The 19,971-nt window shown below is 36.7% G+C and overlaps 1 pseudogene; it reads right to left on the minus strand.

Moving 5' to 3' along the window:
- Positions 1 to 19,891, minus strand: part of LOC113109478 (uncharacterized protein DKFZp434B061-like) — a 49,604-nt pseudogene extending 29,713 nt beyond the window's left edge.
- Positions 19,892 to 19,971: the final 80 nt, after the last annotated feature.

A 19,971-nucleotide genomic window follows, 5' to 3' on the forward strand; every position in this document is an offset into this window, starting at 1 on the left:
GTAATGTTTATTAAAACTAAAAATATTAAAATAATAAAAAAAAAATAATGAAAGCTATAATAAAATAAATATTCAGTAAAAAACTAAAATCAAATAAATTTTAAATATTGCTTTAGACATTGACTGAAATAAATAGCTAAGATTATGTTATAGCACTAAAATTAACAGTTAAGCTAATATTGTAAGTATAAAAACTAATAAAAATGTATGAAGCAAAACAGCTACAAAAATTGTAACTTAAAATAAAAAATGAAAGTGTAAAAATAAAGCTAAATCAATATATATCTTATCAATTTTAATACATTTTAAATATTGCTTTAGAAATTAACTGAAATAAATAGCTAAGATTGTTATAACACTAAAATTAACAGTTAAGCTAATATTGTAAGTATGGAAACTAATAAAAATGTATAAAGCAAAACAGTTAAAAAAAGTAACTTAAAATTAAAAATAAAGCTATATATATATATATACACACACAAACTCAACACAGACATATGTATAAATACATAAGATTAGTTATCACAGTAAGCTATTATTAATGCTCACGGATTTATGAGAAATGAGTTATGAAAAATGAGCTGTTAAAGTAACAGTATCCCTACATATGCCTATGGTACAGTTTTGAAAACAGTGTTGCTGCTTATGGATCTGCTATAACCCCTTCCAGGACAAGAGCCCGACAGAGGGCTTGTGACACACTGACCTGGTTCTAGAGCTAGTCTCTGGCCAAATGTTCAGTTCTCAAAAGTGCACTTTATAAAATGTCTGATTTATTGACCTTGTTTGTCCATTACACAGAGCCTGAAGAGACCCTGGCATGGTTTACAGATCTGTAATGCCACTGTAAATCTGAGACATTATCAATTTAAAGACTTCAGGCTATAATTCAGGGAAAATCCTGAGGGTTTAAAAGACAAATGCAGCTCTTATATTTGTTAAAGCTCTTACATTATATCCATATAAAAACATATCATGTGAACGTTACAGGGTTTATCAGCCTTAAAGTCAAATTTAAGACAAACATTTTTGGATTGTATAAAACTAAAGAAGTATGCTCCAGGAGTAAACAGCTTTTTCAGACCCGCTGTGTTCACTCTGTAACCCTTATGAGTTAAGACCTGATGAGCAATTCACACATTTGCACTGATATTGAAAAACACTTCTCACAGACGACCCGAGAGACTCCGCTTATGGAAAATTCATGTCCTTGATGTCTCAGCAACTAGAAAATGTTGATATCCTCCCACTGAACGGGATGCAAGATGCTACTTTACAGCAGTTGAGCGTGCTCTAGTTTGTCTGTCAAGTTCTTCTCACTCCTCCGCTGGGACAGGATTTGACAGCGCCTCAAAACATTGTGACAAGTGAGTGAGATTGTAGTCACAAACATTCCAGATACGTTTTACAGAATGGATAGAAATTTGCTTCTCTTCATTCAGCAATCACCAGACTCTGATTCACTGGTCTTATGATAATGATTCTATATGGAGAACATGTAGGTTATTATTATGGTAAAAGGATGGCTTTTGAATAACTGAAGTGCCTCTTTTTGTTTCTGAATATAGCAATTTCAAGGCTAACACACTTGACTTTTCACTGCCCAAGCTGGCAGATCACGTACAGATTAAACATTATTTACAGATTAATAACACTGGCACTTTCCTCGCAGTTTATACAGCTTAAATATGGACATTTGTCTTACACAAATGCACCAATTCACCCTGGAGCTGTGTGGAGCACTTTTTATGATGGATGGATGCACTTTTTGTGCTACAAAATCTCAACCCCAATTCACTGCCAAGCTTGGACGAGCCAGGACATTTACATTTTTTTTTATATAACTTCAATTGTATTTGTCTAAAAGAAGAAAGTCATATACACCTACAGTAGGATGTAAATTATGGGGTTAATTTAATTTTTGGGTGGATTATCCTTTAAAAAAAAATCATTTTTTTTTGTTTTATAAAATAAGACACACACACACAGATATATATATATATATATATATATATATATATATATATATATATATATATATATATATATATATATATATATGTATATGTATATGTATATATATATATATATATATATATATATATATATATATATATTATAAAATTATATTTTTAAATAAATATAGCTTTATAATGCATTAAAAATCGTTTTTAATGCACCATATAAACATGCTTAAAGCATTACATTCAACATATTTTTATATAATTAATATTCTTGTGTTAAAATTAATAGTCTATTCTGCATTCACAAAAATCAGAGATTTAAAATGTATGTATTGCCGGTTAAACACAGCAACCTGTGTCTTTTGATTAGATCTCCTGAAACGGATCTTAACAGCAGGTGTAAACCAGGCTCAAGAGCAGCAGCTGTGACACACACATCTGTATTCTGCTTTAAAGATGCTGGTAATGAAGTACAGGTACATGACATATAATTGGAGGGCTGACTAAAAGGATGCATTTGAACCTATACTGATTGCCAAGAAAGCCATCTGGCAAACAGCAACACTGTCTTTTCCAGGATGCCCGTAATGTTTAGGCGGAGCGAGGGCCATGCAGATATAGACAAAGGCCAAGGCTGAAACCTATGGAGATAGAAAGAGATAAAGACAGACAGTGGCAGAGAGGAACAGAGCAAGAACATCACAGCTACCTTGAGCTTTAAAAGTGTGCTGGAGAGTGGGATATAGTGTGAAAAGATGTGAAAAAAGAGATAAATATGGATAGACAGAGAAACAGGAGGGAAGTGTTAAATGGAGGGGGTGAGAAAAAAGAAGTGAGAGTCACACAGCTGTCACACCTCTTGCACATGAAGCGCCTTCAGTTCAGCTCCATTCAGAAAAGCTTCAATTAAACTGCAGACCTTAAACAGCACAGAATGAGAGAGAGAGGTTGTTATGGAGAGACGATGTGGGAGCTGCTGCCGCGGACAAGGAAGCTCTGAGTAAACAAGCTCAGATGCCCTCATCTTAAAGCTTAGCTAATACACGCTCACATTTACACACATTTCATTTTGAAAGGAACCAAAGGGGAAAGTTCACCCAAACTGAAGATTCTTTCATCATTTGTTCACTAGTATAAAATATAGTTTTTAAATCATTCCTTTCTTTCAAGGAACACAAAAGGAGATATTCTGAAGAATGTTCATGCTGCTCTTTTCCATATAGTTATGAGTGGCTGTCAAGTTCCAAAAACACCATAAAAGCAATTAATATGACTCATGTATGCAGTAAAATATATCATAAACTATAAAGTTATATGACAGCTTTGTGTGAGAATCAATTTTTATTTATATTCTTATTCTTTATATATTTATTGTTAACACCAAGTTTTCTCGGTCTTACAGGTCAGGGACAGGATGGAGACAGCTGCAGGCAAAAGCAACATGGGGAATAATATCAACACATTAACAACACAAGTGATTGATGACACCATCCAGTCTCAATATAAAGTGATTATAACAGACTATCAGTCACAAACACAGGATTGGACTTGGTGGTGGTGGTGTTACTACTGTGCATAATATGAGTGTGCTTTATATGTACACACTTTGTGTATTCTTAATTTGCACGTGTTAATCCCATGGGCTCTGCCCTCATAAAGGAGACATGGTTGTTTATTTGCAGGAAGGTTATGAGATGCAGTGGAAAGTTACTAGGGAAAAAATAATATTTTAGAAAACAGTCAAATTACTTGACAAAAATATTCTAATTAACAAGAATACAACAACCTAATTTTAAATAAATAAAATTATGGTAACCATAGTTTTCAACAAAAGAATCATAGTCTCTTAATAGATACAGGTTCACAGAAAAATACCATTTTTTCATTCTAAACCCATATTACTTTCTTCTGTTGAGCACAAAAGAAGATATTTTGAAAAATGTTGGCAACCAGGCTGGAACATAAATGGAATATAAATACAATACAATGTTAACACAATGGAAGTCAATAGCTATGCTTCCATCCAGAGTTCACGAATTAAACTTTGGAAATTTTGAATATTAATTAATTAATTTTCTACAGTAGGAGAAGGCAATGTATATAATAATTTTTGTATACAATAAATTACGAGCTTCAGAGCACATGAAATGGTCACATCATCTTGTGGCTGCTGTTTCGGAACTTAGTTCTAGGAGTTATAACGAAGCACTTTGATGAGACTTTACATAAGAATTTTAGAATGACAAAACTAGCATTTCAAGTGCTGTGCCATGCAGGGGCGTAGATTACGCGGGGGATGCCCCCCACTTTTAATATAATGGAAATTCGGCCCCCGCACTTTTTCTGGAGTAAAAATGCTGAAAATACAACTTTGATCACACAAATAAATTACATTTTAAATATATTCAAATAGGGAAAAAAGTTATTTTAAATATAAAATAAATAATAACAATATTACTGTTTTTGCTGTACTTTGGATCAAATAAATGCAGGCTTGGTGAGCAGAAGAGACTTCTTTAGAAACAAAATATCTTACATTTCAAAAACTTGATTGTTAGACTATATAGATTGCAGAAATGTTTTATATATATATATATATATATATATATATATATATATATATATATATATATATATATATATATATATATATATATATATATAGCCTATATATCATTTCTGTCCCCCTCACTTCTGAAAAGATCGCTACGCCCCTGGTGCCATGAGATTAGGCCATTGGTTGTTGCAGTTATCCTGTCCCGTTGCAAAGTCACATGTTTTTTTTTTTTTTTTGATGCGCATTAAGATATTTATTCATTAAAAGTGTTTCCATCGTAATTTATGCACGTTTCCTCACCGTATAAGAAATTTATCCAGCTAAGTTGAGTGCATACGTTTTAGAATTTTAGAATTTGTGCGCATCCTTGCATTTCCATCCAGCATTATTATATACAAGAGCCCCAAAAAATAGGTGGATGGAAACATAGCTAATGGGAACCAAAAATGTACCAACATTTTTCAAAATATCTTATTTTCTTTTGTTGGCTTTCATTTTTGGGTGAACTGTCCCTTTAAGAGACTTCTTCCAGCGTTTAAGTGAGATCCTGTATTAATTATGGTTTTACTGTACAAAACAAAAACTGTATTGTATTTTGATGGAAACTCTGGTGGTTACCATAGTAACATTTATTAAGGGTTACTGTCAGAAAGAGTAGGAAACAATGAATTCCTTGAGCTGAATATTATCATCATGAGGGATGTTGGGGATATAATATCAGACAATGAGATTATGCAGTAACACGGTCATTATGAAAATAATTCTTGGGAAACTACAGGTCTAGTCCCGTTGCCATGACAACCCTATCTCACAGACTGCTGGAGAACTCTTTCTTCAGTGTGTGTGTGTGTGTGTGTGTGTGTGTGTGTGTGTGTGTATAAAGGTGAGGCGACAGCCCAAGTGTCCCAGTCACTGCTCAACATTTATTTTTCTTTTCTCTGTTCTAAGAACACTTTACAGGTGAAGAGGACAACAGAACATATAAATAAGCAACATTATTTCACTCTATTATTATTCTGAGACAAAAGCTGAGTTCTGGCCAATCAGTGAACAGGTAACGTCTACTCCCCGCATATGGGGGCTGGGATAGAACCAGGTGATTAATGCCAGTTTGGGGAGCTCTGCAGTCTGAACACACACACACCGACACACACCGACACACACACACCGACACACACTTGAGGTGGAGCATGCTCACCAAAATTTCCTCGGCTGTACTTTGCCTGTAACTGAAAATAGCTTGCAGCAGCTATGTGATTCAAATCCATTCCCACTCCATCACATCCCATTCTGGGGTTATTTATCTGTGTGGAATGATTATTCTGTCCTGGAGGAGTCACCTGGAGAGGTGCGGCATGGCTAAACCTTAATCTTCACTGCTGATGGAACTCTGTCAAGGAGATAGAAAGCGATACGATCCCATCAAGGTAAAAGATGAGTATCTTAGTTGCTCTATTGAGTGTGCTGAAATCCCCACTTATTTCTGAAAGTTCTGTGAATTTTTTTTCAGATTACTTTTTAAATCAGGTATGACACGACTATATTTGCAGACACAAACATAAGATGCATATTTACTGACAATACCATCAAATATGGAAATGAGTTAAGAAGGTAAATGAGGATTTAACATGTCTAATGTATTATATTACATTATACACACACACACACACACACACACACACACACACACATATATATATATATATATATATATATATATATATATATATATATACACACACACATATACATATTATATATATACATATATATATATATATATATATATATATATATATATATAAACTAAATATAGTTAACTATAAACTATAAATGTTAATAAATACACACACACACACACACACACACACACACATATATATATATATATATATATATATATATATATATATATATTAAATTAAAAATAAAATAATATAAAAATATATAATAATTATATACAATTTACAATCTAATTTATCTATAGTATGCCATGTATATAGACATATATAGGTAGATATATTGCAGAAAATAAATCTACCATAACAATAATACCTTCATTTGGCAATGATATCCATTTAATAACATTCTGCTCTGATTGGCCAGCTATCCACTGCGTGGTGATTGGCCGAATTCCTTAAGCTTGTGACAGAAACGTTACGTCCCTTAACATACTGTGATGTCCTGTGTCCCAGCACAAGACAAAAACAATAAATCCCATTATAAACGAGGCATATGTTGCATCCAGTAGGGACATTATTACTGATTACAATGACTTATACTGTGTTTTTACGTATTGGGTTGCGTACCACTCTGCGTAATTATAACATCATATCTGCTTTTTCGATCTGGGAAATGACTAACAATAAGCATTGATCTACACTGTGTTTGAATCATTAGTGGCAACTTTACAGATTTTCCTCATGCACCAAGAGCTTGTAACACTCCAAAGAGATAGAAAAAATGTAAATAGAATCATATAACCCCTTTAATAGTGTTCATTTTATAATATAAATGATATCTTATAATATTTTTCATATTATACTGTCCCTGACAAACAAAGACAGAAGACATTAGCTTATCTGACAAAACTGTTGCCCAGTTTGAAACCAAATCTGATCCTGTGTTAAATAACACTCAGTCATTGGGCTCTTATCTGTGTTTGGTGTTTGGTAAATGATCGTCTCCAGAGCAAAAGGCTGAGTATGGCAGCAGACCGGCAGACCAAGAGCAATATTCGGAGACAAAGATTTTCTGAGAAGACCAATGCGGCGGCATGGAGCGCTCAATCTGTCTCAGACAAACATGGCAGATGACAGTGACAACTCACCCACAACAAATACTCATAAACAGCACTGCAGAGCAAAAATGTGCAGACTAATAAGCTTGTATCACTATTCTTGTTCAGAATCTATTGGAAATATGAGCATACACTACTTTAAAATGATGAAGGAGAGACCGAGATTGAGAGAGTGCAGAACAAAGAGAGAGAGAGAGAGAGAGAGAAAAAAGAGAACGGATGAAAGAATCAGAAAGCCACTTAGCAGAAAGTCAGGTCTGTTCATCACACAGCCCTCATAAAAAAGAGGATAAACACACTTTGGGGCGGGATATTGAATTAAGGTTGAGAGAGGAAGGAATTGAGATTCTGAAATCAAATTACTCTGCCTTAAAAAAAGTGTTTGTCCACAGGAACAGTGAGTGGGACGGGGAGGCTTATTCTCGCATGGGTGGAGAGCTGCTGGACCAACAATAGCAGATCATTTCCAAATCCTGACCTGCAGTATCAATCCCTGCTGGGTCTACCCACAATGCCACTCTCTCCAAATGAAATACCACATACACTACACACACACACACACACAGACTTCCAAAAAACTAGCACAGCTCACAAACCACACATATAAGAACTACTTTGTAAACAGGTAAGCCTTCTGATTATTAACATTACTGCATACTTTATCAAATGTTAGTGCACATCAAAGGCTCAAGATTTTGCTAGTTAGCATGGTTAGCTTCCTCAAGTTTAGCCCAGTTCACCATCTTTCTCCACTGATGGCAATTCAAAGGTCAAACCTTTTTTGCTTGCATAATGCTGACTGATGGATCTTTTAGGTTTAAAAATAATAAAAGTCCTTCTATATTCAACGTAAAAAACTATATAAAACATTGCAATCATTCTTATTCTTATAAAGCCACTAAAACTATAAATGTTTAGGTTTAATTTAGGTTCTGGCTGATGCTCTGACTGTGTTATATCACAAGTGACACAATTTGGCAAGCTGTGCCGACAGGCCGTGGGTGAGGAGTGGCATATGGCTGTTATGAAATGCAATTCTGGGATAAGAACTGGCCGTATGACCCTCATTTAATGCTTCACAAAGCAAAAATACATATCTCCGTTCATGATTCACATATAAAACTTTTCTGCTGAGTCTGACTAGATTGACTGCACTGATAGTAAGGGAGAAATTGGTGCAAAATCTAGGAGATCTGGACATCTTTTCACATTCTGTTGTGCCTGAATCAACAGTGTTTGCTTCTTCTAGCCCGATTAGTTTGTAATATACAGCATATGTATATTAATATACAGCCTCAAGAATCTCAAGAATACAGCATAACGTTTTTAAAGTGCCATTTCGAGGTGATTTTTTATAGCAAAAATATATAAATATGGCGGATGTCCATGATCATTTCACAGACAAAACAAAACTAAATATACATTTTGTGAATAGATTACTTTGCTAAAACAAAACTATATTTTCCTCATTTGAAGCCTGTGTTTTCTGTATAACAATGTAACTACCATACGTAACGTGCTGCTTAACTACCATAGTACAATGCGTCACTAGAAAAATAACTAGCTAGTTACAACTATTTCCCAAAACCATCGCAACTTTGTCACACATCCATCGTTCGATACTTTTGTTCTACAACTGTCATTAATGACGTTGTCAAGCAAGAGGTGCATTTACAACTTCTGCTATATAATTCGAGATAATAAACATAGCACACTCTTAAAAATAAAGGTTCTTTATTGGCATTGATGGTTCAATGAAGGACTTTTATCATCTATGCAAACTTTCACTTGCACAAAAGTTCCTTTACAGTCGAAAAAATGTTTGTTTGTTTGTTTGTTTTCTCCACTCTTAAAAATGAACATGTTGGTAAATCCATAGTTGGCTAATGATACTTTAGGGAGACACACTGAGCCATCTGTGGGCGATCTGGGTAGGTGTGCGTCTAAGGCTGAAAACTGTGTAACGGTGACCCAAAACTGCAGAAACCCCTGCAGAATTTCCACTAAATGACCCAGATTCCCACCTAAAATGTAAATTTGCTTACAGTAGGTCTGTGAGTTGTATGATATCAGTGTTTCTTGTGCTAAAGCAGTGCAGTATGGAGATGCAGAGAGGGGTCAGAGAGAGACGGAGTCATGGGAACAGAGCTAAATGCAGCTTCAGCACCTGCAGTGCGGCTAGGCGGACTCATCGATCTGGGAAGAAAGCTATGGGCTACATTCAGTTCAGTGTTGCCCCAATTCTCCCGGGGTAAGCGTCGTTATTGTTTCGTTAAACCACTCTTGGGCTGTTTAATTGGTACACCAGTGCAGTGGCTTATTGATACGTTGAGCTGTGGTGCTCATGTGGGAAATACTGATTTGAATACAGCTCGATCCCATTCTGCTTTATTTCTATCTTTAATACTTTCTTTTCCTCTTTTTTACTACTACAAAACGCACAGGTGGAACTTGAGAGATGGAAAGCATGTTGTCCAATCAAATCTCCATAGGTATTGACACAAAAGAGAGCAAAACACACCCCACACTCCTCATTAGCTTCTTGTGCAGCTCAGATTTGGGGAACAGTCGTAATGTGGTGTTAGAATAAATAAAAAAATAAAACAATCCCTCCCAGTGTCTCTAACAAGATTTCCGTCTTCGGCTTCTAAATGAATCCCTCCTGCCGAGGGCTATGAGCGATTTGCCTACTGCACCCCTTGCCACCAAATCTATCCTGATTATGTCACATGTAAATCCATTTGTCAGATGCATAATCTCCGATCCATTTATCAGAAGGTCAGGAGATGCGGAGGAAAATAGACAGAGTTATTACTCTGTGACTCTCAAATAAGATAAACAGGTCCTGCGGACTGAGGAAGAGAGGTGAATAATGAGCAGATATGCAGAAGACAGGAGAATCATTACACCTCTCGGGACACCCCCGCGCCCTCCGTAACAACACAGGGCTGAGGAAATCTGCTTAACTACCACCTTTGTCATTTCAGATGAACCAAAGGCTGGCGAGATGTGTGACGTGCATGGTGTAAATGTCTTAAATGCCATCTTAGGTGGTTGTATTGTGACAGTACTGATGTAAATGTGGTATTAAAGTGATTGAAAAAGTTCAGGAGAAGAATGTTCATAAAAGCCTGTCAATCACAATTCTTAAGAAAATATAGAATCTCTTACACTCCTTTATTCTTAGCAGAATGTTAAATCTCTCCATACTTCTGGTTCATGGTTTCCACAAAAATATTAAGCAGCACAACTAATTTTCAGTTGATAATAATAAGAAATGTTTCTTCTGGTTTTTGCTGTATATAATACATTTAGCCTTTGTGAGTATAAGAAGTCACCTTCAAAAACATCTTAAACTTTTGAATGGTAGTACATACAGTACAGTTAATATATACAAACCATTGTGCATTTTATATTGCTATTATTATGACAATCAAATTATGTTATATTATTTGGTTTGGTTTGTTGATTTTAACTTGTTAGTATGGAATAGTAGTGCTCCGATCACGATCGGCCGATCGTTATGCGCATCTCGTCAGTAAAGCCGGTTCTCTAATCAGCGGTTAATTCCATCAGGTGCGTGATTTCACAGAGAGCGGCTGTTACTACACAGAGCCGTTGTTAACTGAGAAGATGCGCCAAAAAACGCTGAAAATGAAGTGGATTTGCGCATCTTCTCTATTAACAACGGCTCTGTGTAGTAACAGCCGCTCTCTGTGAAATCACGCACCTGATGGAATTAACCGCTGATTAGAGAACCGGCTTTACTGACGAGATGCGCATAACGATCGGCCGATCGTGATTGGAGCACCCCTAGTATGGAAGAACCAGCTCGGATAGATTTTGAGACACGGTAAAACCAACACAGGCTGATTTAAGCGGCTTTTACAGCAGAAACCACAAACAGTGCACAGCTACTGCAAAGCTCTTGAAAAGCCCTTGAAACTGAGAAGCCACAATTAACACACAATATCAGCAATCACAATGAAGAGAATCAACCGAAGGACACATGGTGAGACACAGTGAACAGACCCCACTTAAAAAGCTGCCAAATGAATGACAGACTGCTATTGAGCTTATAGCACACATTGACTTACTTCCGTATATCTCCGAAACCTCCCTAAATTTATCCCATTACATCCCGCCATACATCCTGTAACAGAAAAGGAATAAAAATAGCTTGAAATTGAACATTTCCTATGGCTACATGTAAAGCAAAGATATTTCTGGCTACAAATCCTTTAAAATGATGGAAACAGACGTACAGAGATATTACTACATTTAATAACATGTAAAGTCTTCTAAATGCAACCAATATACAGCGTGTTTATGTTTCCACCCTGAAGCCAATTATGCATGCATGCTTGATAAAACACACAAACACACACACACGCTCAGACGTCACTCGCACATCACACACAAGCTCACGGTAGCTTATCACGCCAGCACCACGTGCTTAATTGCATTGCAGCTGGTTCACACACAAACACTTGGTGTGACTGACACTTGACAGAGTAGGAAGTCAAGCACACACAAGCATATAAACACACTACCACCAGAAACAAACATACTGACCCTGAGCCATACAATTATCACCCCATCCACACCTCACAGTGAGAAAACGGCACTTAACCTGAGACTTCACGCATGCACACACACACAAGCGCATTGACAAACACATCATGCTCAAATAAGCAGTGACGGCCTCTCAGTGGACAATCATATTGTACACATTATATATTGAAAAAATGAAGATTTACTGAAAAGGTACTCACCCTCGGGCCATCCAAGATGTAGATAAGTTTGTTTCTTCATCAGAACAGATTTGGAGAAATTTAGCTTTACATTACTTGCTCATTAATTAATCCTCTGCAGTGAACGGAAGTCGACAGAATGAGAGTCCAAACAACTGATACAACACCACAAAAATCCACAAGAGACTGCAGTCCATCAATTAACATCCATTTAAAATAAGAAAAAAAATCTTTAAAAAAAGCACCTTTTCACTTCACAAGACATATTGATGGACTTACTTGGGGATTATTGTGATGTTTTTATCAGCTGTTTGGTCTCCCATTCTGACGGCACCCATTGACCACTGAGGATCCATTTGATAAGCAAGTCATGTGATACTACATTTCTCTTGTTTAAATGAAGAAACAAACTCATTTACATCTTAGATAGCCCGAGGGTGACTATATTTTCAGCAAATGTAGATTTTGTGGTGAACTATTCCTTTAACACATTGAACATGATCTGAAATTTGTGTTGCAATTAGTTGTGTGTCGCAATTTGTTCTAGAAGCAATGACATTTGTTAGTAAAAGATAAAAAAAGACTTTTAAATTACGAACCAATTATAGATGGGACATTCAACAAAAGTCATAGTACTCTCAATAATGTTGATGGACGATGACACGGAGGAGAAGAATTGTTTGATAACATTTTTATTTATTGTTTTCTTAGCACAAAAAGCATTCTCGTAGCTTCATTTCTACATTACTACATTTCTGGGGCGTGAATGTGTCAGCTGTGCAGGGTCAGAAAACTCTCGGATTTCATCAAAAATATCTTAATTTGTGTTCTAAAGATGAACGAAGGTCTTACGGATTTAAAAACAACATAAGAGTGAGTAATTAATGGCTGAACTGTTCCTTTAAGAGACATTTCGCAGTTATGAATCTGTGGTTGCATGTATACACTGCAGGTGGCGGAAAGAATTTTGGACTGTGCTGATCCTCTTGGGGCTTGAAATGAACCTCACTCTCTCTCCTCCTCAACCCTCTCCTCTCCTTCTAAAAAAAGCTGAAACAGTAATTACTCCTGCAATCTCCCTACAAGACAGGACAGGACAGGTCTCCTTGCACACAATGGGGTTTTCATGAAAAATGGAACAAAGAAAGAGTGGAACCCTTCCCCCAACATCCTCTCTTTCTCTACCTCCTTCTACTCGCCACCTCCTCGGGTGCTTTGTCCTGGACAGGCAGACACATTTTATTACTCCCCGACTGCAGCGATGCACTCACTCACGCTCTCTGTCACGGGGTGAACAGGGTTGGCTCTTTGTCTAGACTGCCTATAGAGAGAGTTCAGCACATAAACACACACGAGCACGCGTTCTTATCCCTGCACAGGGCTACTGCATCTGCGCATCTCTGCCATGTGCGCTGTATCTTTGTCCTGGTGCCGAGTCCTCATTCCCGGCACACACACACACACACACACACATCTGTCAGTCAAGGTCCCCTGATCACATACTGCATTGCAACAAAGACTCCTGTGCAAAATATAGACTCTGTAAAGAGAAATCTGATCTCACAGGCAATATGACAATGTCACTGTCAAAGGAACGGGACCTTTTTTTCCAAGCAGTTCCTGATTAATTTCATTTTATTAAATTTTTTATATACTGATATTTTTATATGCGATTTGTATATGTTAATACATTAGTTAATGCAATAGTAAAAACGAATTCATAATGAACAACATACTTTTACAGCATGTATTAATGTAGGTTAGAAACAGCAATTTTTACATACGCTAATACTAAAATCTGTGGAAATAAAAATCGAATAGGTTAATGCATTATGAAAACTAACAAGTAGCATATTTATACATTAACATATGCCAAGATTGATAAATGCTGTAAAATAATAATAATAATAATAATAATAATAATAATAATATAAAATTCCCTTATGTTGCTAAAATTTTAATTTCACACCTCATATTGGGCAAAAAATATATAATCCTATAAATATAATATTTTCAGAGAGACACATACACATGTTCTATTAAGAACAATGCTTGCAGTAATGAAGTAGGAGATTCTGTATCTTCTTTCATAGCTATTTGAAACAGTAATCACTAGACAAAGGTCCCTGACTCTGTCCTAGGGGGATATGAAGAGGCTTATCCCTCCCTCGGCACAGGTGGAATGTAAAACAGATTGCCCGAAAGGGTTAAAATATTCTGCAGAGCGTCTATAGAGTCACGGGGGAAGGAAAAGGGGGTTGGCAGCAGGTCTGAGCCAATATCTGCACAGATTTATTGGGATTCTTCCACTGTCATTTTGCCGCCTTGCTTTAATTCGGTCTTTAGGTATATTCAGCCACAAAGTTCACAAGCATTTTATATGAAAATCCTGACCATTTTTTCTATCTCACTGTCAATTACTTATTCTCCTCTCTTTGTTGCTTTCTCCTCTTTTAAAGATGCAAGTGTCTTTCTTTGACTCTTTCTCGTTCTCTCCATCACGCGTCAGCCATGTAAACAGAAAGGCATGGTTGAGTACACACACAAAGCGGCGTGAAGGGGAGGAGTGACAGGATACTGCAGTGACCCCGCCTCATACACACACACACACACACACACACTGCGTCCTTTCGCATCTTCTCTTCAGTTTCACAAAAAAAAAAAAATAGAATGTAGACAACAAAAACTGGAATGTGATGTCCTGGCCATCAAATGCACCTATAATAAGAGAAATCCACATCTGTTTAACCTCCCAGTTTGCACCTTTAACCCCTAATTCACCATCATCAGAGACCATTACAGCCAATCAATCACAATCTCCCAGAAATCACCACTTTTACATCCAATGCCTTCCACACCAATTACTTTGCCAAATGGATGGCTTTAGTATAAGCAGAACTGGTTTTAGATGAATGTGTCTGCGGTCAGTGAGCTTTTCATTACTGCACTGACCTCAGCGGACGTCTGGACCATGACAACGAAGCTTTACAGTCATGTGATTAATTAGACTGAGAGATGCAGCTTCCTATTCAGACGCAAAGGCAGAGAGGCTGTAATTAATGAAGAGGAAGAAGATGAGGAACCTATGAAAGAACAAGACAGTGAGAGAAAGGAAAAGAGATGGTGACAATAAAGAGAGATATAAAGATGAGAGCTCATTTGTTAGAGAAGAGAGAGAAAGAAACACGAGTATTTAATAAAAAAAAAATGAAAAATTTAAAATTGTAAAAAATAATTAATTGGATTAATAAAAAAATTAAGAAACAATTGTTTGAAGTAAAAAAAAAATATCTTGACTGTCACTTTTGATATAAAGCATCCATGCACAATTAAAAATATTAATTTATTATATATATAAAATCTTATCTTAAACAGTTATGTGTGTGTGTGTGTCTGTCTCTGTCTGTCTGTGTGTGTGTGTATATATATATATATATTTTAAATTTATTTACTTATATTTAGATATTTTTTATATTTAATATTAAGCTACAAACTGCCATTCTTAGACACAATAGACATAACAATTATTTTAAAATTATTTTATTTGTGTCCTACTAAAAGTAACATAATACCGGTTCAAAATAACATGATGGTGGGAATATAATAACCCAAAAATAAATGAAAATGTTTGGGGTGAACCATTCCTTTAAGGCAAGTGAAATCGTGTGAAAGCGAGAGAGAGAGAGAGGGAGGAAGATTGAGATTCTTATAAATACTTCAGGGCTTTGGAGAGTAAGAAACCATAGGGTGGTGCTACTGTGAGGTGAACGAGGGGTAACTTGCTCCTCAGGGGGTAAAAAAAAAATGTTCCATAACCCTGAACTGACCTGCTGTTTCATATAATAAAACAGATTTTCCAGCTCTGACTAAGTTCATTCTCCACGCGGCGCTCGAAGAACGTGTTGTATGGAAGTAAACAGGAGTGAGCGGCTGGGTTAACGGTTTGACTCTGTGGGCGAAATAAAATCTGTGAGTTCTAGTCTCAAAACATGCAACTGAGCTATCAAGGTCACTGTGGAGGGAGGAAGAGAGGTGAGCCGTGGGTTGCCATTACCGACACACCCCTGGGAAAATACCGGAAGCTTTCAGTCGGCACTTATCGGCAAGTCTCAATTTTCTTTTGAAGAGACAATGGATAATAACTTCAGTGGGAAATGACTAGAAAATGAGAAATGAGATGCATGAATCTGAATCTATGAAAAGACTTAAAGCACTCTTGATTTATAGATTATACACAAAACACATGTGTAAACACAACATACATTATACTCATAAGCACATACTCTAGTCAACTGACAACAAACATAATGCTATATATGCTACATAATTATCAATGTTAAATATACAAGTCCCCCTAATGTGTATTAGAATGTTTAAGTGATTCTAACTCTCAAAGTTACAATTTCTCCAGTCCTGCCCACTCATCGGGACAGTTTTGGAGACTACAGAGCGGTTCTCTGCATCGGTTCTTGCCAGGGTTTTATCGATGAAAGGCTATGTGAGATTCTGCAGAGAGAAACAGAGAAGGTCCCAAGCTCTTGAAATCACTCCCTTTTGCATTTCTTTTATTTCATCTCCAGTCCTTAATGACACACCACATGCAAATGAGAGCGTGGTGTCTGGAAGCGCATTCCGTAGGAGTCATTTTTCACCGTTTCCCAAATAAACAGAACGTAAAAGTCAGTATCGCTGTTGGCAACACAATGCACCAAATTGGTTTACAAACCACACTGAGAGTTTTAAGCTTCATTTTTGCAGAATTCTCAATATTTTGACTTTTTTTTTTTTTTTTTTACAAATTGCTCTGTTTTAGGGCCTTTCCTGTTCATTTTCTATGGTCAGAAAACTTTGACCATAATATATATATTTTTTCTATTAGACTTTTGTTTGTTTGTTCAGATTGCATATCTGGAAAAGTCATGAAGATTTGAACAAAAACAAAACAGGTCCAAAATTACAGAAAGATGTAGCGTTAATGTCAACATAGGCTAATGCTAATTAAGCTAATGCAATTAAATTAAAGCAGTTGAGATATTCCAACACGCACTGCCAGTAAAAGTACGTCTTTGACAATTTGATTACAAAAATTGTGCATTATGAATTGACAAAGCAGTATTTCTGAGGAATTCACAGAAATAAAAGCCAATATTTGTACTAATGTGTTAATTCCAAAGTAGCTAAACATTGGCGGATGTGTTCCCAGCAGGCACAGGACGTCAACATAACATCAGGTTGACGCTGGACATTATGTTGAACAGACGTTGCGTTTTGGTTGAGAATGAAAATTGGGTTGACGTAAGTATTTTACGCCAATCTGACGTCAAATTAACATTGGATTTTGGATACACAAACTAAAACCAACAAATATCAATGTCAGCTGACATAGGTATTGGACGTCAATTTAACATTGACATTAGCCATTGAATTGACATTTAATTTTGGTCACCAGACTCATAATAAATATCAATGTCTTATGACGCTGTTATCACTAAGCTCTATGGCTGAACAAGCAAATAGATAATAAACAGCTATATCAATAACCAACATGTGATGATAGAGTACTGTTAAAACAGAACTAGAGAGTAATGCTAGCAATGATAGCAGAAGGAAATCACCACTTCCTCCCGTTCTCAAGGACATCTATCATCTCATGTGATGACATTAAGAAATCAATCCCAAAAAAAATGGCAACACTACAGCGATATTTGATTCTAGCCTTCCTGGCTGACTTTGCGTGACAAAAGCAGAGCTCAAACCGTGCATGTTTGGCCATACTAAATAAATTAAAAGCATGGTTGGAACCCATACAGCAGCGGAAGGGGGAAAAAGACTGATCCAGTTGAAAGATCAGAGCAGGCTGATAGCTGGCAGATGAAGACAGGCTGAGGAGACAGAGAACAGGGCACTTTACAAGAGCGCTCTGCAGGGGACGGGGGATTTAGGACAGGTAAAGTGTGGGAAGTGTGATGTTCTCAGCAGGCTAGAACTACTCTAAATCTGTGATCCACATCTGGAGGGCAAGGAAAAGAAGTGCTACTGTGTTACCGGAGGATTTGTAGAGATAGAGCGATGGAATCAAGTTGATGGCAGGAAAAACATCCCGGCAGAGCCGTTTTCCAGAGGTAACAGACAGGTCACGCTCACAAGCTGGTTAGACTCGAAGCTTAATATGTCAATAATCACTGGTTTCCCATTTCAACGGACAACTGGAAGAAGTCTCACTTGGATTCTTGTCCATCCTACATTGACTGACAAGTGGATCACAATTCTGGTTCGGGGTAAATGGCTTTATAATCCTTATCGACAATTGGAATAACTCTTATAAACACCTCATTATACCTCTACACCCATTTCCCCTTTCAAACCTCCTTCACCTGATCAACACGTCTAGCAACCCCTTGAGACAGACTGCAGCTTTTATCAGATGTGTTTTTGTGATGCTGTAACCTTGACAGGGTTCTTCACACGTTCCCTACCCCCCTACTTCTCCATTTTTGTCATGACCCTGGTCTATAAACTAAAAAAATAAAAACACATAAAAATGGATCAAAGGGGTTTCGGTAAGTAAAACTTCATTATGCAAAAACATTTATTCCTATAGGAGCGGTTGCCGGGATGCGCCGATCGTCAAGTTCATTTCCAGGCTAAGTAAATCAGTTCTAAGCTGTGCCGGAGGCTCTGCTTTCCTCTGATACATCCCAGAGAGACAGCAGCTCTCAAAGACCAGATCTAGACCACTTTAGAGGGATGTTTACATCTTTATCTCATCGTATGAAAGCATATATCGAACCCTGCTGGACCATAACACCAGTCTTAAGTAGCACAGGTATATGTGTAGCAATAGCCAACAATACATTGTATGGTCCAAAATTATAGATTTTTCTTTTTATTTGCTGAAATCATAAGGATATTAAGTAAAGATCAAGTTTCATGAAGAGGTTTTATAAATTTCCTCCCGCTAGTATATCGAAACCTCATTTTTGATTAGTAATATGCATTGCTAAGGACTTCATTTGGACAACTTTAAAGGTTATTTGCTTATATATATTTATTTATTTATTGCACCCTCAGATTCCAGATTTTCAAATAGCTGTATCTCTGCCAAATATTGTCATATCCTAATAAACCATACATCAATGGAACGATTATTTATTCAGGTTTTCTGCTGAATCTATCTGTCTATCTATCTATCTATCTATCTATCTATCTATCTATCTATAAGCTGAGAAGAGCTACATTGAAATCACAATATGGAAAATCACAGAAGCATTTGTCTAGTCTATTAAGTTATTTCATAATATTTTTAAATATTTATAAACGTGTCTATAAATAATACAAAATGCACATACACATTGAAAAGTTGGTGTAAAAAGTCAACCTTTTATCTGCCATCACATTACTTTTTATGTTTACCAAGTTAATGTCCTTGAACAGCAAAGATAGCACTAGATCGGAATAGACGGTGTATTCGTATCAAAACACTCGTGCATGTATATGTTTCTCCAGAACAAGTCACGAAAGCCCGTAACGTTAATTCCGTGTATAAACACTCACCTTTGAGAATCACAGGTTCAGTCTGCCCTCCTTCAGCCCGCTCACCGCCCGCTCTCTCCCACAGCAGACCCGCTGACTGAACGAGCTCGCTCTGAGCGAAGCATCTCTCCTGCTCACTGCTCACCTCTCTCTCTCTCTCTCTCTCTGATCCGGGATGCTGCGGTTGCTGTGTGGTACCTGTTAACGCTGACCCCTGTCGGCCAATGCGGTGAACTGGAATCATATTACACTTGCGTGACACGCCGTCACCAAGCGGCAACAAAGAATGATACACGGGGTTTTTAAGTAATGCGTTTTAAAATGTAACATTAATTAATTGAACTAAATGTAACTTATTTTAAA

This window comes from Carassius auratus, chromosome 10 (assembly GCF_003368295.1).
Source record: "Carassius auratus strain Wakin chromosome 10, ASM336829v1, whole genome shotgun sequence".
NCBI classification, from domain to species: Eukaryota; Metazoa; Chordata; class Actinopteri; order Cypriniformes; family Cyprinidae; genus Carassius; species Carassius auratus.